This window comes from Rattus norvegicus, chromosome 11 (assembly GCF_036323735.1).
Source record: "Rattus norvegicus strain BN/NHsdMcwi chromosome 11, GRCr8, whole genome shotgun sequence".
In the NCBI taxonomy this organism is placed as follows: Eukaryota; Metazoa; Chordata; class Mammalia; order Rodentia; family Muridae; genus Rattus; species Rattus norvegicus.
Window position 1 is genome coordinate 32,234,793 of NC_086029.1, and position 24,922 is coordinate 32,259,714.

The 24,922-nt window shown below is 39.4% G+C and overlaps 1 long non-coding RNA gene and 1 pseudogene across 2 annotated transcripts; one reads left to right on the forward strand and one right to left on the reverse strand.

The window, feature by feature from the left end:
* Positions 1–358: 358 nt before the first annotated feature.
* On the reverse strand, positions 359–987 carry LOC103693510 (40S ribosomal protein S6 pseudogene; annotated as a pseudogene).
* An 11,979-nt stretch (positions 988–12,966) lies between these two features.
* LOC120095558 (uncharacterized) lies at positions 12,967–21,071 on the forward strand. 2 transcript variants are annotated; one of them, XR_005491108.2, is made up of 3 exons: positions 12,967–13,100; positions 17,690–17,748; positions 19,988–21,071. It is a non-coding gene; the product is annotated as an uncharacterized LOC120095558 (long non-coding RNA). The 2 variants fall into 2 exon arrangements; XR_010056020.1 differs by lacking the exons at positions 17,690–17,748; positions 19,988–21,071 and adding an exon at positions 13,244–13,432.
* Positions 21,072–24,922: the final 3,851 nt, after the last annotated feature.

Genomic DNA, 24,922 nt, shown 5'->3' on the forward strand with positions numbered 1-24,922 from the left:
CTTGGGTTATCCAGTTGCTAAAGACTATGAGGAGATGGCCTGAAGCAGCGAGGAAAAGACACCACTGCCGATCACTCATATTAGAATTAAACAACAAGAATAAACAAACAAACAAAATTTGAAAACAACCAAACATACAAGCGGACATCCTGCCTTCAGTGCTTATTCTCCTCTTTGATGCACAATGTGACTTTTTTTTCAAGGTCTCATTATTTATTAGTTACTCTCAAAAGACTTATTTTTTGACTGGACTCAGATTTAGAAGTAGAAGCTCTCAGCAAGGACAGTCTAAGTCTCTTGGCAATCTGTTCCTGGCGCTTCCTTCATTCTCTTGGCCAAAAGTTTAGCGTATTCTGCAGCCTTCTCCTTGTTTTCCTTAGTGCCTTGCTTCTTCAGAGCAACATGTCAGCATTTGTGTTGCAGGACACGGGGAGTAACAAGACGCTGAATCTTGGGCGCTTTGGTCCTGGGGTTCTTATCTTCTTTGTTTAAGGGCTTTCTGACAACATATTGGCGAACATCATCTTCTTTGGAGAGATTAAAAAGCTTTCGGATTCTATTAGCTCTTTTAGGTCCCAACCGACGAGGCACAGTAGTATCTGTCAGTCCCGGAATATCCTTCTCTCCTTTTTTTTTTTTTTTAAACAATAACCAAGTTGAGAACACTCAGGTTGGCATCCACAATGCATCCGCGAACAGACTTGCGCTTCCTCTCTCCAGTTCTCCTGGGTCTATAAAAAGAATGCCCCTTACTCAACAGCAGGTACACTCTGCCATGGGTCAAAACGCCTTGCCTCATGGGAAAACCTTGTTTGTCATTCCCCCCGCTGATCCGGACCACATACACCTTCCACTCTTCACCAAGAGCATCAGCAGCTACTTCTGTGGCCATGCACTTCTCATAGGACGTACAAAGCTTGCGTTCGTCATCCACTTCTATGAGTTTCTGACAGCCAGTCAGTCAGGGAAGGAGATACTCAGTTTCATCTTGACACAGCCAACTGCCTAGGAGGCGTCATAAAAAAGAGGGCAGTGTGACTTTTTGATCAAGAGGAAAGTCAAGACATTTCAATTACGGTGATATTCTCTTCATATTTATTTTCATCATATTTCTTTTATTTTTGCTTGTAAGCCTAGCTTTTAACAGCTGACCCATTTCTCCAGCCCCCTGAACTTAACTCTAACAGTGAAATCTGCTGCTTGAGTATTGTCGAAACATACACATTTGCCTCAAGTTCCTGCCTGCATGCATTCTCCTCCATCACAGGCTATACCCTCAAACTGGGGAAGCCTTCCTTGCTTAAGTTGCTTTGACAAGTAATTGATCACAATAATAGGAAAACTGACTAATCCAGTGGTCTCTGCCATAGAAGGCTGGAGCCTAAAAGCATAACCTGGACACTGCAAGTGTGCAGACGAATCACTGTCAACTCTTTTACTTTCCAACGTTCATTCTGTTGCTGTCTTGGAGAAACCAGAATCCATCTTCCTGGAATGAAAACTGCAGCTGGCTGGATGTGGACTTAGAAAGCTTGACAGAGACAAATGGAGAATTTATAGGCTGGTGGCTTCTCCCAACAATCAAGCATGCACTAGATAATGTGTGAGATACTATGCTAAGTGTCTGAATTTCTGAGTAAAAATGTCAACGTGACTGCTGATTTGATACCTCCCATTATTGCATTCAAAAACTCTAGTGGTTCATTATAACCAGAAACACAGAAAAGAGGAGATCTGAAAAAATAAACACAGTTGAACTAGTCTCGTGAGTTTTATCATTATGTCCCTAATGTAATTCAGAGCCTTCTTTGGGAATCCTGGTTATGGGTCTAGCCAGTGTCTGACATCTTTGTCCAGTAATTAATAAAGCTTGTTTCAAATTTCATTCAAGTTTTTGGTAGTGGTATTATTCTCACTCTGTGGGATTAACAATACAAACATTTACATCTATTTTATTTTACTCAAGATTATACTTTCAATTTTCGTGTATGTTATTGGATTCAGTTGTAGAAAATTCTATTTTCTGCCATTGTTTAGCTTTATTTTGAATAGCTGCTTTGTTAATGTAAGTTTTAGTCTACATGAGTATGCATTTATCTTAATTAGCAGAAGAATACATACTAAGTAAGAATAAACACACACAGGAACACACATGCATACACACACACACACACACACACATACACATACACACATTCAAGATGTGAAAATTCACGTTCTTCTCATGATAAATTGCCACTCCTAATGTCTGTGTGCTTCCAAGATTTATTGGTACCTCTCTTCCTGTTTCCAGGCATTTTTGTTTCTTGGTAGAGTCATTCTGAACTGGTTATCAATTTGTCTGCAAGTAGAGAGACAGAACACTCATCAATACAAGTAATGTGAGGTAGATTTATTACTTAGAGACAGGTAAGTAGCAAGAGACCTGGAATGCACTGCAACTATTCCTCCAAGGCTTAGCTTAACTGCTCTGGGCTGGCAGTGTCTGCCTTGCATGTTTAACAAATATACCTTACATGACCTGGAAAGCACCTGAGTTTTATACCTGGGGAATTAGATGATCTGTAAGACTATACAATGCTGGAGAAATTCTTGTTTCTAGATGATGTGCAGAATAGAACCTGAGCCCTACCAGATAACTCCTTGCGTCTCAAAACATTACTCTTCCTATTGAGAACAGGACAATTGGCTCATTCCAATGTTTCCCAAATGTTGTCCTCAGTGTGAACAGTAGGCTACCATTGCAAGTTTGATTTCTATACTCATTATACTGGATACATATTAAATATTAATTTGTCACTTTAATTTTCACTTTAAATAAACTTGTTCAAGACTATGATTACTGGGAGAAAAGTGCACATTATCTGTACAGATTATAAATCTGTTCTCTTTATAGATGTTTGTACTGATTTTATTTGTAGAAAAAAACTCTTTATAATTGGTGTGATCAACCATGAATTTTTAAAGCACTAGGATTTAAAAAAAACTATTTAAAAGGTCTTAATCTGTTATATTAAAGAGAACACTTTAAGTCTATATATGCACACTTAAAATTACATTCATTAAAATTACTATTTACTTCACAATTAAAATAGCTATGCAAGTAAATAAGTACATATATATGTAATCATTTACTCATATATATGTAATCACATATATAGTCATCTACATATATATTTGTACACATATACAAATACATGCATATACACATGTACATACATATATACAGACTTGCATATGTGCATACGTGGCCTGGATTAGTTGTTTTGAAAAGTTTCTTATATGAATTAAATGGTTAACTGAAAATATAAAGTACCATGAAAGTAATATATTATTTAAAATAATATTTTTAGAAAAACTAATATAAAACTTTTATAAAGTGAAAAACAATATTTTTTACAATTGAACATAGTTTTAAATAAGTGATGTCACTTGGTATTAAAATAACAAAAGTTTACACAATAAACAACTTATAAAAACAGATAAAGCCAGTGTAATTTCTTCATAGAAACAACCAAAGGAACATCTCGATTTATTCCCATTTCTCCAAGATTTTGCTACTCATCCATGAAGTTTTAAAAAACCTCTCTCTCTTCTGTCATTTAGGTAAAAGCATAACAGGATTTCTCATCGCCTAAAGGAAAATCCGTTACTTAAGCATCATCAGTCACTTACTGCAAAGCTCTATTAGCTTCCGTGGAGTGCATGGTAATTAGGCTAAGGAACCCTCCAAAGTTCAGGTTTGTGAACACCTAGTAACTTAACTAGGTACTCTGGAGCCACTCAGACACTTCCAACTCCATGGGTAAAGTCAACACATCATAAAAACCATTTTCCTCCTGTTCAGTAGTATTTCTAAAAACAGTGGTCTGCATGCTCTGCCTGCCATTCCGGGTCATCACATTACACTAAATACAGTGGTGAAAAAATTGATTTCTTCTCATGGCTTTGTTCCTTTCAATTATTTTCAAGGAACTGAAAGAGTATTGTATTTTGAGAATAAACATCATATGACTTAATTTTTCTTTATAATAGTTCAATGGTTTGCACTAGATTTCGTCTAGGAAATGAAATCTTTTAAAATAAAATATTATTGGCAGCAGGTGTCTGCTCCCAGACCCGGTGAGAGAGAGACCCAACCGCCTGGTCAGGTGGGCACTCCTGAGGCTGCAGAGCGGAAGAGACCACCAACACTGCTCACCCCTGCCCACATCCCTGGCCCAAGAGGAAACTGTATAAGGCCTCTGGGCTCCCGTGGGGGAGGGCCCAGGAGCGGCAGGACCCCTGCGCCTGAGACACCGCCGGAACCTGAAAGAAACAGACCGGATAAACAGTTCTCTGCACCCAAATCCCGTGGGAGGGAGAGCTAAACCTTCAGAGAGGCAGACAAGCCTGGGAAACCAGAAGAGACTGCTCCCTGCACACACATCTCGGACGCCAGAGGAATAAGCCAAAGACCATCTGGAACCCTGGTGCACTGAAGCTCCCGGAAGGGGCGGCACAGGTCTTCCTGGTTGCTGCCACTGCAGAGAGCCCCTGGGCAGCACCCCATGAGCGAACCTGAGCCTCGGGACCACAGGTAAGACCAAATTTTCTGCTGCAAGAAAGCTGCCTGGTGAGCTTGGGACACAGGGAAGCAGAATTTCTCTAGGACCGGGCACGTTCTGTGTTTACCGGAAGTCCCACACCCGCGGATCCCGGCCTGCAGCAGCTCTCTGCTCCCAGACCCGGTGAGAGAGAGACCCAACCGCCTGGTCAGGTGGACACTCCTGAGGCTGCAGAGCAGAAGAGACCACCAACACTGCTCACCCCTGCCCACATCCCTGGCCCAAGAGGAAACTGTATAAGGCCTCTGGGCTCCCGTGGGGGAGGGCCCAGGAGCGGCAGGACCCCTGCCAGAGACACCTCCGGAACCTGAAAGAAACAGACCGGATAAACAGTTCTCTGCACCCAAATCCCGTGGGAGAGAGAGCTAAACCTTCAGAGAGGCAGACAAGCCTGGGAAACCAGAAGAGACTGCTCCCTGCACACACATCTCGGACGCCAGAGGAAAAAGCCAAAGACCATCTGGAACCCTGGTGCACTGAAGCTCCCGGAAGGGGCGGCACAGGTCTTCCTGGTTGCTGCCCCTGCAGAGAGCCCCTGGGCAGCACCCCACGAGCGAACTTGAGCCTCAGGACCACAGGTAAGACCAAATTTTCTGCTGCAAGAAAGCTGCCTGGTGAACTCAAGACACAGGCCCACAGGAACAGCTGAAGACCTGTAGAGAGGAAAAACTACACGCCCGAAAGCAGAACACTCTGTCCCCATAACTGGCTGAAAGAAAACAGGAAAACAGGTCTACAGCACTTCTGGCACACAGGCTTATAGGACAGTCGAGCCACTGTCAGAAATAGCAGAACAAAGTAACACTAGAGATAATCTGATGGCGGGGGCAAGCGCAGGAACCCAAGCAACAGAAACCAAGACTACATGCCATCATCGGAGCCCAATTCCCCCACCAAAACAAACATGGAATTTCCAAACACACCAGAAAAGCAAGATCTAGTTTCAAAATCATATTTGATCATGATGCTGGAGGAATTCAAGAAAGACATGAACACACTTAGGGAAACACAGGAAAACATTAATAAACAAGTAGAAGCCTACAGAGAGGAATCGCAAAAATCCCTGAAAGAATTCCAGGAAAACACAATCAAACAGTTGAAGGAATTAAAAATGGAAATAGAAGCAATCAAGAAAGAACACATGGAAACAACCCTGGATATAGAAAACCAAAAGAAGAGACAAGGAGCTGTAGATACAAGCTTCACCAACAGAATACAAGAGATGGAAGAGAGAATATCAGGAGCAGAAGATTCCATAGAAATCATTGACTCAACTGTCAAAGATCATGTAAATCGGAAAAAGCTACTGGTCCAAAACATACAGGAAATCCAGGACTCAATGAGAAGATCAAACGTAAGGATAATAGGTATAGAAGAGAGTGAAGACTCCCAGCTCAAAGGACCAGTAAATATCTTCAACAAAATCATAGAAGAAAACTTCCCTAACCTAAAAAAAGTGATACCCATAGACATACAAGAAGCCTACAGAACTCCAAATAGATTGGACCAAAAAAGAAACACCTCCCATCACATAATTGTCAAAACACCAAACGCACAAAATAAAGAAAGAATATTAAAAGCAGTAAGGGAAAAAGGTCAAGTAACATATAAAGGCAGACCTATCAGAATCACACCAGACTTCTCGCCAGAAACTATGAAGGCCAGAAGATCCTGGACTGATGTCATACAGACCCTAAGAGAACACAAATGCCAGCCCAGGTTACTGTATCCAGCAAAACTCTCAATTAACATTGAAGGAGAAACCAAGATATTCCATGACAAAACCAAATTTACACAATATCTTTCTACAAATCCAGCACTACAAAGGATAATAAATGGTAAAGCCCAACATAAGGAGGCAAGCTATAACCTAGAAGAAGCAAGAAACTAATCGTCTTGGCAACAAAACAGAGAATGAAAGCACACAAACATAACCTCACATCCAAATATGAATATAAAGGGAAACAATAATCACTATTCCTTAATATCTCTCAATATCAATGGCCTCAACTCCCCAATAAAAAGACATAGATTAACAAACTGGATATGCAACGAGGACCCTGCATTCTGCTGCCTACAGGAAACACACCTCAGAGACAAAGACAGATACTACCTCAGAGTGAAAGGCTGGAAAACAACTTTCCAAGCAAATGGTCAGAAAAGCAAGCTGGAGTAGCCATTCTAATATCAAATAAAATCAATTTCCAATTAAAATTCATCAAAAAAGATAAGGAAGGGCACTTCATATTCATCAAAGGAAAAATCCACCAAGATGAACTCTCAATCCTAAATACCTATGCCCCAAATACAAGGGCACCTACATATGTAAAAGAAACCTTACTAAAGCTCAAAACACACATTGCACCTCACACAATAATAGTGGGAGATTTCAACACCCCACTCTCATCAATGGACAGATCATGGAAACAGAAATTAAACAGTGATGTCGACAGACTGAGAGAAGTCATGAGCCAAATGGACTTAACGGATATTTATAGAACATTCTATCCTAAAGCAAAAGGATATACCTTCTTCTCAGCTCCTCGTGGTACTTTCTCCAAAATTGACCATATAATTGGTCAAAAAACGGGCCTCAACAGGTACAGAAAGATAGAAATAATCCCATGCGTGCTATCGGACCACCACGGCCTAAAACTGGTCTTCAATAACAATAAGGGAAGAATGCCCACATATACGTGGAAATTGAACAATGCTCTACTCAATGATAACCTGGTCAAGGAAGAAATAAAGAAAGAAATTAAAAACTTTTTAGAATTTAATGAAAATGAAGATACAACATACTCAAACTTATGGGACACAATGAAAGCTGTGCTAAGAGGAAAACTCATAGCGCTGAGTGCCTGCAGAAAGAAACAGGAAAGAGCATATGTCAGCAGCTTGACAGCACACCTAAAAGCTCTAGAACAAAAAGAAGCAAATACACACAGGAGGAGCAGAAGGCAGGAAATAATCAAACTCAGAGCTGAAATCAACCAAGTAGAAACAAAAAGGACCATAGAAAGAATCAACAGAACCAAAAGTTGATTCTTTGAGAAAATCAACAAGATAGATAAACCCTTAGCCAGACTAACGAGAGGACACAGAGAGTGCGTCCAAATTAACAAAATCAGAAATGAAAAGGGAGACATAACTACAGATTCAGAGGAAATTCAAAAAATCATCAGATCTTACTATAAAAACCTATATTCAACAAAATTTGAAAATCTTCAGGAAATGGACAATTTCCTAGACAGATACCAGGTATCGAAGTTAAATCAGGAACAGATAAACCAGTTAAACAACCCCATAACTCCTAAGGAAATAGAAGCAGTCATTAAAGGTCTCCCAACCAAAAAGAGTCCAGGTCCAGACGGGTTTAGTGCAGAATTCTATCAAACCTTCATAGAAGACCTCATACCAATATTATCCAAACTATTCCACAAAATTGAAACAGATGGAGCCCTACCGAATTCCTTCTACGAAGCCACAATTACTCTTATACCTAAACCACACAAGGACACAACAAAGAAAGAGAACTTCAGACCAATTTCCCTTATGAATATCGACGCAAAAATACTCAAAAAAATTCTGGCAAACCGAATTCAAGAGCACATCAAAACAATCATCCACCATGATCAAGTAGGCTTCATCCCAGGCATGCAGGGATGGTTTAATATACGGAAAACCATCAACGTGATCCATTATATAAACAAACTGAAAGAACAGAACCACATGATCATTTCATTAGATGCTGAGAAAGCATTTGACAAAATTCAACACCCCTTCATGATAAAAGTCCTGGAAAGAGTAGGAATTCAAGGCCCATACCTAAACATAGTAAAAGCCATATACAGCAAACCAGTTGCTAACATTAAACTAAATGGAGAGAAACTTGAAGCAATCCCACTAAAATCAGGGACTAGACAAGGCCGCCCACTCTCTCCCTACTTATTCAATATAGTTCTTGAAGTTCTAGCCAGAGCAATCAGACAACAAAAGGAGATCAAAGGGATACAGATCGGAAAAGAAGAGGTCAAAATATCACTATTTGCAGATGACATGATAGTATATTTAAGTGATCCCAAAAGTTCCACCAGAGAACTACTAAAGCTGATAAACAACTTCAGCAAAGTGGCTGGGTATAAAATTAACTCAAATAAATCAGTTGCCTTCCTCTATACAAAAGAGAAACAAGCCGAGAAAGAAATTAGGGAAACGACACCCTTCATAATAGACCCAAATAATATAAAGTACCTCGGTGTGACTTTAACCAAGCAAGTAAAAGATCTGTACAATAAGAACTTCAAGACACTGAGGAAAGAAATTGAAGAAGACCTCAGAAGATGGAAAGATCTCCCATGCTCATGGATTGGCAGGATTAATATAGTAAAGATGGCCATTTTACCAAAAGCAATCTACAGATTCAATGCAATCCCCATCAAAATACCAATCGAATTCTTCAAAGAGTTAGACAGAACAATTTGCAAATTCATCTGGAATAACAAAAAACCCAGGATAGCTAAAGCTATCCTCAACAATAAAAGGACTTCAGGGGGAATCACTATCCCTGAACTCAAGCAGTATTACAGATTAATAGTGATAAAAACTGCATGGTATTGGTACAGAGACAGACAGATAGACCAATGGAATAGAATTGAAGACCCAGAAATGAACCCACACACCTATGGTCACTTGATTTTTGACAAAGGAGCCAAAACCATCCAATGGAAAAAAGATAGCATTTTCAGCAAATGGTGCTGGTTCAACTGGAGGGCAACATGTAGAAGAATGCAGATCGATCCATGCTTATCACCCTGTACAAAGCTTAAGTCCAAGTGGATCAAGGACCTCCACATCAAACCAGACACACTCAAACTAATAGAAGAAAAACTAGGGAAGCATCTGGAACACGTGGGCACTGGAAAAAATTTCCTGAACAAAACACCAATGGCTTATGCTCTAAGATCAAGAATCGACAAATGGGATCTCATAAAACTGCAAAGCTTCTGTAAGGCAAAGGACACTATGGTTAGGACAAAACGGCAACCAACAGATTGGGAAAAGATCTTTATCAATCCTACAACAGATAGAGGCCTTATATCCAAAATATACAAAGAACTCAAGAAGTTAGACCGCAGGGAAACAAATAACCCTATTAAAAAATGGGGTTCAGAGCTAAACAAAGAATTCACAGCTGAGGAATGCCGAATGGCTGAGAAACACCTAAAGAAATGTTCAACATCTTTAGTCATAAGGGAAATGCAAATCAAAACAACCCTGAGATTTCACCTCACACCAGTGAGAATGGCTAAGATCAAAAACTCAGGTGACAGCAGATTCTGGCGAGGATGTGGAGAAAGAGGAACACTCCTCCATTGTTGGTGGGATTGCAGACTGGTAAGACCATTCTGGAAATCAGTCTGGAGGTTCCTCAGAAAATTGGACATTGAACTGCCAGAGGATCCAGCTATACCTCTCTTGGGCATATACCCAAAAGATGCCTCAACATATAAAAAAGACACGTGCTCCACTATGTTCATTGCAGCCTTATTTATAATAGCCAGAAGCTGGAAAGAACCCAGATGCCCTTCAACAGAGGAATGGATACAGAAAATGTGGTACATCTACACAATGGAATATTACTCAGCTATCAAAAACAACGAGTTTATGAAATTCGTAGGCAAATGGTTGGAACTGGAAAATATAATCCTGAGTGAGCTAACCCAATCACAGAAAGACATACATGGTATGCACTCATTGATAAGTGGCTATTAGCCCAAATGCTTGAATTACCCTAGATCCCTAGAACAAACGAAACTCAAGACGGATGATCAAAATGTGAATGCTTCACTCCTTCTTTAAATGAGGAAAAAGAATACCCTTGGCAGGGAACGGAGAGGCAAAGATTAAAACAGAGACTGAAGGAACACCCATTCAGAACCTGCCCCACATGTGGCCCATACATATATAGCCACCCAATTAGACAAGATGGATGAAGCAAAGAAGTGCCTACCGACAGGAGCCGGATGTAGATCGCTCCTGAGAGACACAGCCAGAATACAGCAAATACAGAGGCGAATGCCAGCAGCAAACCACTGAACTGAGAATAGGTCCCCCGTTGAAGGAATCAGAGAAAGAACTGGAAGAGCTTGAAGGGGCTCGAGACCCCATATGTACAACAATGCCAAGCAACCAGAGCTTCCAGGGACTAAGCCACTACCTAAAGACTATACATGGACTGACTGTGGACTCTGACCCCATAGGTAGCAATGAATATCCTAGTAAGAGCACCAGTGGAAGGGGAAGCCCTCGGTCCTGCTAAGACTGAACCCCCAGTGAACTAGACTGGTGGGGGGAGGGCGGCAATGGGGGGAGGGTTGGGAGGGGAACACCCATAAGGAAGGAGAGGGGGGAGGGGGATGTTTGCCCGGAAACCGGGAAAGGGAATAACACTCGAAATGTACATAAGAAATACTCAAGTTAATAAAAAAAATTAAAAAAAAATAAAATAAAATATTATTGAACTCTCTACCTATACTGAGACCACTGGAGACAATTATAGCACCACAATTCTCTCTGGGAACTACAACAGGGCCATCGACAAAATAAATCTGTTTGTTCATTTACACAGTTTAGAGTACCCCAAATTATCCGATGTTTAATGGATAATTAAATTATTAATTTGATTAATCTAAGCATCAATTCAAGTTAGACATGCTGTAGAGGAATTTTATTCCAGCAACATGAAATAAATAAGAGATCACATCCGAAATCCTTCTATGTTTTTGTGATATGGCTGGAATGCAGACATGCCCTGGACTACAGTGTAATCCTGCTGGAATACCAACTTTCCCTTAGTATGTACATCTTTATTCTCAAACAATGAGTGCAAGATTATTTTATAGAAGGGAGCAGCAACGTTTCAATGTTTATATCTAATTAGATAGCAATTCCCTGAGTCAGCTTGGAGTTCAGTCATTTGAGATCTGAGATCTGTGAGTGCACTTCAAGGCAGTTTGATTCAGTACATTTCGTGCGGTTTGTTTGAATTCAGTCAATGCAGTGGGATGCATGTGAGTTTGGTTGAGTCAGTTCAGTTGAATGAATGCAGTGTAGAGGAGTGGGGTTCATTCATGAGTTTGTGCAGAAACAGTTAAAGCCAGAGAATATGACGGACCTAGAAAATTACAAATTGCCAGTTTCCTTGAGTCCAAGTAGAACTATTTTTATTGGATGTTTTATTTATTTACATTTCAAATGTTATCCCTTTTCCCAGTTTCCCCTCTGGAAAACCTCCATCCCATGCCCCCACCCCCTCCTTCCAGGAGGGTGTTCCTCCACCCACCCAACCACCCCTTTCTGCCTCCCTGCCCTGACAATCCCCTACACTGGGGCCTTGAGCCTTGACAGGACCAAGGGCCTCTGCTCCCAGTGATGCCCAATAAGGCCATCCTCTGCTACATATGGGGCTGGAGTTATGGGTGGCTCCACATGTAATCTTTGGTTGGTGGTTTAGACCCTGGGAGCTCTGGCGTGTCTGCTTGGTCAATATTGTTATTCTTCCTATGGGGTTGGAAACCCCCTCAGTTACCTCAGTCCTTTCTCTAACTCCTCCACTGGGGACACTGTTCTCAGTCCAATAGTTGGCAGTGAGCATCCGCCTCTGTATTTGTCATGCTCTGGCAGAGCCTCTCAAGAGACAGCTATATCAGGCTTCTCTCAGTATGCACCTCTTGGTGTCCCCAGTAGTGACTGGTTTTGGTGACAGCACGTGGGATGGATCCCCATGTGTGGCAGTCTAAATGGCCTTTCCTTCAGTCTCTGTTCCACACTTTGTCTCCATACCTCCTGTGAGTATTTTCTTCCCCCTTCTAAGAAGTACTGAAGCATCCACACTTTTGTCTTTCTTCTTGAGCTTCGTGTGATCTGTAAATTGTGTCTTGGGTATTCTGAGCTTTGGGCCTAATATCCACTTATCAATGTGTGCATATCATGTGTGTTGTTTGTTACTGCACTCAAGATGATATTTTCTAGTTCCTTCCATAAATCAATATTGGTAGATGTTAATACTCTCATTTATACCTGTCGCCTCTGTCTCCGTCCTGCAGAAAGAAGCGACACCACAACGTTCTTCTCAAAGCAGTTTATTCAGGAACCTTTCTTTCTGCATGCAAGCAGCAATCTCTCTTTTCTTCCCTTCCTCTCCTGTCCTCCCGAGCGCACTCCCTTATATCCTCCCTCAACTCTGTCTCTTCCATCCAGACTGCATAATCTCAGTTCATAGGTCCACGTCACATGGCCTGATCTTGCGTCATGGTGCGCCTGCGCAGCTCTCACAATGCACGTGGCTAGTTTCAGGTGTGTGAGGAAGTCAGGTGCTAGTCATGAGACTTAACTGCAGTCCCTGGCTCCATCTTGGGACTGCTGCCGCACCTGCTCCCCACATCCTTTGTGACTGTATAGCTCAGAATGGCTCACCATGATATAGCTATGGTAATTACATTACATTTTTGAGTAATAATTAATATCCTACTCCTTAATATCAGTGCTAAATCAGTTATTAATGAGGATCATGAGAAAAGTGAATTTTAAGTCAATTCAATTTCACTTTTCATGACTTGGTATATCTGTTACAGGGGTTGGAGAGATGGCTTGGAGGTTAAGAGCACTGACAGCTCTTCCAGAGGTCTTGAATTCAGTTACCAGCAATCACATGATGGCTCTCAACCATCTGTAATGGAATCAGATGCCCTCTTCTGGTGTGTCTGAAGACAGTGAGAGGGTACTCATGTATATAAAATAAATAAATCTTTATTATGATTTGATCTGATTGTTGTACATATTCATCTGTGTTCTGGCCTGAGTAAATGTACCTTTTAAACAGTAATAATGCAGACACAAAATCAACTTTTACATTTGTACATGTTTATCTCATGTCTGTTTTATCCTATTCTCCTTCATACAAGATATAATATCATTTAAAAAAATTAGGACACAGTAAGTCTGAACTATATTTTGTAAATTTTAGATCAGAGAAATATAAGGCTCTAAGATAAATGACCGAATCGAGTTCAGGAAACTAACCAAGATCCCCAGATCAGGAAATTGTTTACAAATGCAAAATGTTACTAACAGGATTTGTTTGGGGCTACAGCTGTGTAAAGTACTGGCCCCATGTGATGGGATTTCCACCTTGTACTTTCCCATGAAATTCAGTGACATTGTGACTAGTACATTATTGAAGGATTCTCATAGGTGTGTATGGAAATCTGTTAATAAATCATTTTCATTATGGACTTAATACATAATTAAAGCTTGATCACCAGCATCAGGCTGAAACACAGGGTGTTTGCATTTTTCCTGGGGTGCTCTCATCTCAGTTGAGCTGATAAAAGTAACTTGAAGGGTTGATGTTCAGTGGCTGCTAAACAGAGACCCTTTGAGAGCTGCCTAGGCATCTGAAAGGCAAAGACATGGGCTTCCAGTTCTGAGGGAAAGCAGCAGCTGGCTGAGAAAATGGACAGAGATAACAATGAATCAAACCAAGGTTTGCAACAGTGTGGAGAAATAAGGGGAACTAATATGTCCATTCTTTTTTGGAGCATTTATTTTCTTACAGGTTTTTAAAGAGTGCTGAAAAAACCTTCCAGAAGCCATGCCACCTCTCTATCCCATTGCCTACATGGCCTCTTTCCTGTTTAGCCTCTCGTATACTCCCAGTATGTACACTGTGGAAGACTCCTTATGGACATATATTTAATAATTTGAAAGATTATGAGAAGAAATGCTATGAAAATTTAAAGAAAAACATGATCTTTCTCATCTCACAGGGATAAAACAAAGAAAATGTATTGGTACATAATTGTTTACTTCGTTTAGAATGCATTTTAAAATAATATATGATTGAGCTATAATTATAGTTTACATTTATTCCACTGTAAAAATACAGAATTAGAATAAATAAAGTTGAATTTGGAAATTGCATTAACATAGGAAGTTACATCAGAGATCCCCTTATCTTTGGGATATAATTGCTAGATATATTATGTCAATGTTTCCAAGAAAAACAGTATATTTTAAAGTATTTATTAGCTTAGATCTAAAGGAAACATTCTTGGTAAAATTTATATACTCTAATACAGAGAATAAAATGATGGTTTAAAACATGAAGAAATAGAAAAACAACAACAATTATTTTATTTATATAACCATGCTTGCTCCATGATGGAATAAAAGCAAATATTTGTAAAAGCTTAGATTAGAGAATGCACCCACTGGAATTATTTCTTCAAAGGGAGTTATAAGGATGTAAAAAACCCTATGTTGAACCCCATAAGACCAACAACGCCAACTAACCAGAGCTTCCAGGGACTAAACCACTACCCAAAGACTGACCCATGGCTCCAACTGCATATGTAGCAAAGGCTGACTTTACTGGGCACCAATGGAAGGAGAAGCCATTGGTCTTGCCAAGGTTGGACACCCAGTGTAGGGGATTGTTGGGAGAGTATGGTAAGGGGGGGTAGATGGGGAGGGGAACACCCTTATCGAAGGGGAGGGGGAGGGGTTGGGGAGCTTGTGGACAGGAAACCTGGGAAAGGAATGGCATTTGAAATGTAAATAAGAAATTAAGAGAGAGAGAGAGAGAGAGAGAGAGAGAGAGAGAGAGAGAGAGAGAGAAACTATGCTGATATGGCCAGAAAATTGTGAATTTGAAGAAAAAGGAAATAGTGGATGATGTTACATTTTTTCTTCAGAAAGCCTTTATTTATGCATTTCAGTTTTCAGGTGATACACCGTGACTGTCTTCTTTGCCTGTTTTTCTAATAGCCTTCTTTTTACAGTGTAATACCCTATAACTTACCTGCCAAGGGCCTTGCATTTAAGGCAGGTTATTTTTCCTTTCCGGCCACCCTATTTCATAAGAAACTGACCTTAGATATTCAAAGGAAAAAATAATGAGACAGAATGAGCACAAATGTATGATTGCAATAGTGAGGAAATTTCCTCAAAGATTAAAATTTTCTTGGCTAAGAAAATTCAATTCAAGGGAATTAAATAGCACTTATATAAATTGGAGGAGGTCTTAATTTTTAATGTTGTTTGGGAATATAACCTAAGATCTAGCATATAGACTAGACATTGTGATTTATGAACACAAAGCTTAAAAAAGTTTATGAGAAGGGGCTTGGATTACATTTGGCAAATTACTGCAAGAACAGATATAACTTTTTGGTGATGGCATATTCTTGGGCCAGGAAGTTGCAGTATTAGAAAGTGTGTCCTTGTTGGAATAGGTGTGTCACTGTAGGCTAGGGCTTTAAGACCCTCCTCCTATTTGCTTGGAAAAAGTCTTTTGTCTGCCTTTGGATGAAGATGTAGAACTCTTAGTTCCTCCAGTCCCACATATGCCTGGATGCTGTCATACTCCCATCTTGATTACAATGGACTTAATATCTGAACCTGTAAGCCAGCTCCAATTAAACGTTGCCCTTACAAGAGTTTCCTTGGTCATGGTGTCTGTTCACAGCAGTAAAACCCTAACTAAGACATTTCCCTTGGTTCAAACCTAAGCATTGCAAACAAATAGCCTGTATTGGTCAGTGTTCCTATTCCTGCACATAACATAATGATCAAGAAACAAATTAGGAAGGAAAAGATTTATTCGGCTTACACTAATACACTGCTGTTCATGACCAAAGGAAGGCAGGATTGGAACTCACATAGGGTTGTAACCTGAAGCCCAGAGCTGATGCAGAAGCCATGGGGAAATGCTGCTTACTGGCTTGCTTCCCCTGGCTTGCTCAACTTGCTTTCTTATAGAACCTAGGATTACCAGCTCAGAGATGGTACCACCCACAGTGAGCTGGGCCATCCTTCCTTGATCACTAATTGGAAAAAAAATGCCTTACAGCTGGATCTCATGAAGGCATTTCCTCAAGGGAGGTTCCTTTCTCTGAGATAACTCCAGCTTGTGTCAGGTTGTCACACAAAACCAACCAATAGTGTTAGGAGCCATAATGGGACAAGCTAATAACTAGCTAGTGATCTTCCTGAGATGGCCTGCTTCACATTGTTATATAATGTGCAACAGGTTCACTCTTACAGGGCAAGGCCATAGGAAAATTCATTTTAGAAAAGATTCCTGCTATTAATATGCTTTTCCTGTTATTACTAAACACATGACAATGACTAGGTATTAGTCCACCCCTTTGGAGCAGATATCTGCAGATCTATGAAGATGTATTGTCTCATAGTGATGCTATATAGACAAATTGATGACTTCTTAAGTCTTAATACTGGTTCTATAAGAATTCCAAAAATTATATCAGTGATTATTAAGCTCTTTTATAGTGGGACTGCTATTAGGTCTTTTTCTTATTGTCAAAGCTCCAGTGAGAACTCTGTGGGTCCCTATCTGTCACCAGTTAATTGTTCTTAGATGGTAACCAGACTTTCTCCTACTCAGCACATTCTAAGAGATTGTAAAACAATTAAGCAAAGAGCATAAAATGGGAGCTAATGATTTACTATAGATGCTAGGACAGAAGATAAAATATTGACTGGGTTTATCTATACAAAACTTCACTAATAACTTAGTTATGGTTTTAAACCATCAATGAACATGTGGATCTGTGACAGGTGATGGATGTTTAGCCAGATAATTACTCCTGATGGATATCCATGTAAACATTCTCTTTTGTAACCTTCTATTTCAATTTATGATTCGATTTCTTTTGTGTGTAAACTTATGATGAATTTTGTAACATATGATCCTGTATAATGAAAGATGTATAAGTGCTGAGGACAAAGAGAAGAGGAAAAATTTTTTCCTTTTCCCCTTCTGGAAGAAATTTTTCCTTTAGAAGAACTTTTCCCTTTCCCTGCTTAGTATCTTTCTGCTTTCCCCCTTAGATAGCTTTCATAGGAAACTTTTTACAACTTAGTAATAAAATCTATAATAACTTTTCAGAGAGTTTTTTTTCTTCCTGCAACTTCCTTCTAGCAGGCAGAAAGTCAAGGCTTCTCTGCTCCTGCTGAGATAGTACAAAGGCTATTTACTTAATCCTTTGCTGTTTTAGGAAGAGTTGCTAAGTGCCAAAGACTGCAGTTTCTGGCCTGAGAGGATCACAGAATGCAGGTCAGTTACAGTAGCATAGTAACTTAGACGTAGATAAGTAAACTTTTTATTATACAGCAATCCTAAATATCTCTTTAGATCAAGTCTTACCCGCTGCCTATGTTCTTCCCCTTCCACTGCCTCAAGAAGAACTGCCAAAAAAGAAGATCCCTTCCCGCTGCTCCCACCCTGACACTGGCACAGTACACAGCCCAACAAACAGTGCTGAAAGAACCATAGTCAGAAAGCAAGTGTGGATATGGATACTCTGTAGATTTCTCTCTGTATTTGTTTTCCAATTGATTTTGTGTATTTCAGGCTAATACTTAATGCCTAGACGAAGATAAGTTTGAACATCTGAGGGCCTATCTAGTGGGAAACCAGCTTTACAGGAATAAATTTGCACAACTGATTAGAGATTTTATTCTTTGACACTAGAAACTTTTTATAGTTATATCTCTGTTATTTTTTACAATTCAATTTACTTTTCATTTCTTACCGCTTATTTTGATTTGGTTTTGGAACAAAGATAACAGAAAAAGTTGCATAATAGAAAAAGTGAAATTTATTGCCGCACATCACATTATTACATTGCGTTCACATAAACAGCTTCCCAATTATGTCCAACAGACACTGTTTCCTTTTATTAATCCACCTCCTCTGGCTGTCACACCCCTTCTGTCTTCTATTCTATAATTGTCCCTAAACCTCGGGAGAGAAGAAGGCAATATATATGATTCATTTAAGATTGAGCATTCTGTTTTACCTTACTGACATCACTGTGAGCAGTGGTGGGTCAACCTCTACTTCATGAAGGTTTTCAGATTAAAATTCAGACATATATTATCTGTGGGTATTAAAATAAGTCATTAAAAGTCTATCCCTATGTAAATTTAGCAGCATCTTAGCTGCAGATCTCCCCTAGAACCTAGGATCTCTTTACTCAGAATTTTAGTCAAATAATGATACTAGGCATGGCTTTCATCTTGTGGAGTGAAGATTAAATAAATCATAAAGTGGTTGGTTTCCCTTATAAGAATCATTCCACTATTTCACTAGTCAGAAATCATCTTATTTCACTCAATAGTATACTTGGCAGTGTTCATGGCTGGGTGTGAATTATATTTAATTTCCACCTATAGTGTCTTACACAGCATTTTTCAGTACTATGAAAACTAGCAACTAATGATAAGTTTACTGAACATTACCAGCTTGATATTGCCAAATCTTATAATTAAGATTTGTGATGTATAGCACTTAATGAGAGTATGTTATCACGAACTTGTTTGGCTATTAAATATGAGCATAAATATTGTCATTTCATGAAAATAGCATTTCTCAGAGATATGTCTTTTTTTTATTTAGAGAATACTTTATTAGTTTTTGTAATCAAACCCACGTACATAAGACCTTACATATTTAATACAGTGTGTTACCCCTGTACAAATGGAAAAAACTTAAGTTCAACATTTCTAGACCAATATGGCTGTTAATTTCTGTACAGTGCCAACTCAACACAGTAAACGGGGATACTTTTTTCCAAAGTTGACAGCACAGGTAAAGTTTCAAAAAATTCAAATTATATATCTGTATATATATATTTATATTTATATAAAAAGACCAATAATAGCAGTGTTATGCATCAACAGCAGCAACAGCTTTTCCAGGTTCTGCAGTCATCTGAACAAAACTGTAGAGACATGCAGCATACTCCATTAAAAAAAAAAAGTAAAAAAACAAAACCCGAGAAAACAGCACAGTTCTGTTACTCTTGTGGTACCTGGCACCATTTTTTTTTTAAATTAGCTTCTCAATCATCATCTGGAAAGAAAACATTCTGAGCAACATCATTAAAAACAGCTCTGATAAAGCACGGTCACTACTACGTATCATAAAGCAGGTACAAGCTATTTTACATCCACAGAGGTATGATACAGTACTGTCCTACATCTATAATACTAGAGGATACAATTTAAAAGGCATTATTTGAGACTTGATTCTACTTTTCCAGCAGAGGGCCCAAAGGATGGTGTGACACAGCTTTGTAAAGAAACATACTCTAGACAGGATTTCCTTTCACTAGTGGCACAGTTCTAAGGATTCATTCTCTCCATGAATGTCAGCTAAAACCGTTATTAAAAAAATGAAATATCACTAGAACAAAACAGTATAACCACCAGATTCACATGAAGATGACCTAGTGGAGACAAGCTGGACCTCACCTTACCAACAAGCTATCAAATCTGTTATGTTTAAACAGTGAGACCTCCAAGGAAGGAGATGCCAAGTAGTGCTTCAAAGCTTCGGACCACAATCAAACACAGCATCCTTTTCAACAGAAGCAGAAGCTCATCTGAATATGCTCATGGATGCTGACATCAACATTTAATCATCTCCTCACTCATCCAGGAAGAGGGAGAGATCAGTTACTACTGTACTTTATTGTGTTCAACCAAATCACCATGTTACAAAAATAGCAAGCTGCCACAATAAAAAATAAGGCTCCTCTATCCAGAACCAGATAGCATCATTTTACTTTCAAGCCTAGAAATTGCACACTTGTATATAAACCAATCGAAGATGAGGATTGAGAGTTCATCTTGGTGGATTTTTCCTTTGATGAATATGAAGTGTCCTTCCTTATCTTTTTTGATGACTTTTAATTGAAAATTGATTTTATTTGATATTAGAATGGCTACTCCAGCTTGCTTCTTCTGACCATTTGCTTGGAAAGTTGTTTTCCAGCCTTTCACTCTGAGGTAGTGTCTGTCTTTGTCTCTGAGGTGTGTTTCCTGTCTGCAGCAGAATGCAGGGTCCTCATTGCGTATCCAGTTTGTTAATCTATGTCTTTTTATTGGGGAGTTGAGGCCATTGATGTTGAGAGATATTAAGGAATAGTGATTATTGCTTCCTGTTATATTGATATTTGGATGTGAGGTTATGTTTGTGTGCTTTCATTCTCTTTGTTTTGTTGCCAAGACGATTAGTTTCTTGCTTCTTCTAGGTTATAGCTTGCCTCCTTATGTTGGGCTTTACCCTTTATTATCCTTTGTAGTGCTGGATTTGTAGAAAGATATTGTGCAAATTTGGTTTTGTCATGGAATATCTTGGTTTCTCCATCTATGTTAATTGAGAGTTTTGCTGGATACAGTAACCTGGGCTGGCATTTGTGTTCTCTGAGGGTCTGTATGACATCTGTCCAGGATCTTCTGGCCTTCATAGTTTCTGGCGAAAAGTCTGGTGTGATTTTGATAGGTCTGCCTTTATATGTTACTTGACCTTTTTCCCTTACTGCTTTTGATATTCTTTCTTTATTTTGTGCATTGGGTGTTTTGACAATTATGTGACGGGAGGTGTTTCTTTTCTGGTCCAATCTATTTGGAGTTCTGTAGGCTTCTTGTATGCCTATGGGTATCTCTTTTTTTAGGTTAGGGAAGTTTTCTTCTATGATTTTTTTGAAGATATTTACTGGTCCTTTGAGCTGGGAGTCTACACTCTCTTCTGTACCTATTATCCTTAGGTTTGATCTTCTCATTGAGTCCTGGATTTCCTGTATGTTTTGGACCAGTAGCTTTTTCCGCTTTACATTATCTTTGACAGTTGAGTCAATGATTTCTATGGAATCTTCTGCTCCTGAGATTCTCTCTTCCATCTCTTGTATTCTGTTGGTGAAGCTTGTATCTACAGCTCCTTGTCTTTTCTTTTGATTTTCTATGTCCAGGGTTGTTTCCATGTGTTCTTTCTTGATTGCTTCCATTTCCATTTTTAATTCCTTCAACTGTTTGATTGTGTTTTCCTGGAATTCTTTCAGGGATTTTTGCGATTCCTCTCTGTAGGCTTCTACTTGTTCTCTAAAGGAGTTCTTTATGTCTTTCTTGAATTCCTCCAGCATCATGATCAAATATGATTTTGAAACTAGATCTTGCTTTTCTGGTGTGTTTGGATATTCCGTGTTTGCTTTGGTGGGAGAATTGGGCTCCGATGATGCCATGTAGTCTTGGTTTCTGTTGCTTGGGTTCCTTTGTCTTGCCTCTCGCCATCAGATTATCTCTAGTGTTCCTTTGTTCTGCTATTTCTGACTGTGGCTAGACTGTCCTATAAGCCTGTGTGTCAGGAGTGCTGTAGACCTGTTTTCCTGTTTTCTTTCAGCCAGTTATGGGGACAGAGTGTTCTGCTTTCGGGCGTGTAGTTTTTCCTCTCTACAGGTCTTCAGCTGTTCCTGTGGGCCTGTGTCTTGAGTTCACCAGGCAGGTTTCTTGCAGGGGAAAAGTTGGTCCTACCTGTGGTTCCAAGGCTCAAGTTTGCTCGTGGGGTACTGCCTAAGTCCTCTCCGCGGCGGCAGCAACCGGGAAGATATGAGCCGCTCTTTCCAGGAGCCTCCATGCACCAGGGTTCCAGATGGCGTTTGGTGTTTTCCTCTGGCGTCTGGATGTGCACAGAGTGCAGTCTCTTCTGGTTTCCCAGGCGTGTCCGCCTCTCTGAAGGTTTAGCTCTCCCTCCCACGGGATTTGGGTGCAGAGAACTGTTTATCCGGTCTGTTTTCTTCAGGTTCCGACGGTGTCTCAGGCGCAGGGATCCTGCAGCTCCTGGGCCCTCCCCTACTGGAACCCAGAGGCCTTATACAGTTGCCTCTTGGGCCAGGGATGTGGGCAGGGGTGGGCAGTGTTGGTGGTCTCCTCCGCTCTGCAGCCTCAGGAGTGCCCACCTGATCAGGCGGTGAGGTCTCTCCCCCACAGGGTTTGGGAGCAGAGAGCTGCTCGAGATATGTCTTAATACGAATCCAAAGGTTTTGTCATATCTTTATCAGTTTATCTTTCCTTTCCCAGCCACTTCATGCAATAACTAAATAAAACACACCTTTGTTACTATTAGATAATCAATGTTCATCTTATTTACATACAGCATAAATATAAACCATGTATGTTACAATAAACATATACTTACCATTCTACTAGGAATATTCTACACAACCATGTAGTTGGAAGCACCATAATTTCATTCACAGTAGTATGAGATAGAAAGAAGCCTCATAAGACTCATGCAGATTTCCAGAAAGTATAAATACTTTTTCTATTAGTGTGACAAAGAGCAGGGCAATAGGAGCCTATGAGGAGCTACTCAAGTTAGAATGGACAAAAAATTAAAAGGTAGAAAGGAACCAGGAACAAGAGAAACGTCCAAGCCTAGCTACACAGTATAAACTTCCCACTTACATTAACTGAAGCATAAGAAACATCACTTGAGATTTGTAATTAATGAAAGGACTGAAAGATTATGAACTGTGGGGACAGCGTCAGGGTCACATATATAATGTCAAAAGGGATGCGTGATGACAGAAGTAGAAATGATGAAGGCTCTCAAAAGGAAATGAACCAAGAAAGGTCAGAAGTCCCTTGAAGCTGGAAAAGTCCCACCTCCGTTCTTCAGAAAGAAGGAAGTGATCCTTTCATTTTCCTTCTTCAGGCGGGAATTTCTATAATTCTTATCTACGAAGTTGACCAAGGCAGCATTTGATTTGCTTTAATTTGGCCCATGTATTGGTGTCAGGAAACTAGAAAACAGGAAAAAGTATATATATATATTAACCAAAATATGCATTTTAAAAGAGAAAAGTAACTATTTTTGTACCTCAATAAGTATATTAAATGCTCTCCCAGCACTAATTCTCTCCCTCCCTCTCTCTCTTTCTATCTTTCTCTCTCTCATGTGTGTGTGTGTGTGTGTGTGTGTGTGTGTGTGTATGTGACACATAGAAAAGGAAAGAATGCTTACTTGTTCTTTTATTTTACATGGTATTCTTTAACATTCTAAAATAATAATTTTAATGTGGATCTAAGTTATTACCAAATATATGTCATGACAAAATAGGTAGGTCATTTCTAAATTTCTATCAAATTCTTCAACATACAAACTTGCATCTTTTTCTGTACTTTTGATTGATAGAAGTCAAACTTCCATATGCAGACTCATGGTGTAGAAAAGATTTTAGTGAAATTTAGAAACCAGTAACTGTAATGAATAAGGCTAAACATGATGCATTTTCACAGAAAATATGAAAAATCATAACTCAGCTCAGGCCCACAGTTTAAAGTGGCAATATAATAATGTTTTCTGTTAATAGGGTGTTTTTTTTAAGTGTAAGATAGGAAGAGTAAATTTTGTATGTGGTTTATATAATGCATTTTCAATTAAAAGTTTTCCTCTCCAATTTACTTCCAGCATTAGAAAATAACAAATTTCTCACAAAGTTTTTAGATTTAATTAATTTTTGTCCACAGGAATTCTAAATAACTCCAGAGTAAAGCGCTGATTTAATTTGTTGCTACTTATATTGGTTAAATATGAAGAAAAACAACCCTTGCCAACTCTTCTGAAAATAACAATTCTCACCAACCCCCTCACAATGTGGTCTTTGCCCTGTTTTATTCTGTTTCTTTATGCTATGAATGTATGCCATGTTTCTCATTTTAGAAAAGAGTTCCCCAAGGCTGTAGACCAGGGACTTTTCTTTGATTAGTAAAAGATTTCCAAGCTCTAGAGTGCCTTCCCTGAATTCCTCAGGATTGCTTTTCGAATGAATAGAACAGAAGATGTGCATGCTATCAGCGAGATGACTGACAACCATTTGTTCTCGTTCTCTAAGGAACATTGTTTGCCTGTGGAGACTTGTCTTTGACACGGCTGCTCTATGTTAAATGCACAGTGCATGCATTTAATCAGACGTTTTTTCTGTTTTTTTCTGATTTCGATGTTTTTCTTGTGATTTATTACATTCACAATCTCCTCCTTTACCCATGGCTTGGAAACACAGGATCATCCTCTCACGTCCCAATTCAGCATAAAAAGGGTAATTTATAAATTACCTGTGGCAGATACTTAGGGGCTTTCCTAGATGTCTTTGTTACTTCTAAACACCCGCAGTCTTTAGTGATGTATTTGCTGATAGCAGGAAGCAGAATGCACAGGGGAAGCAAACAGTGGGTTTCATTTAAGGCCATGCTCAGTGTCTGTTATAGAGAGGAGGCATGATTTCTCAATGTGACAGAGCAAACTTACGTTTATGCGTCTATATTATAGGAAAGGATTGTAACAGAATCAAGAGATTTATTTGTAAGGGCAACTTAGTTCTCAGCAGATAGCTCATGAGAAAGACGCACTTTGGACTGCTATATATAAACAATTTGCATGTAATCCC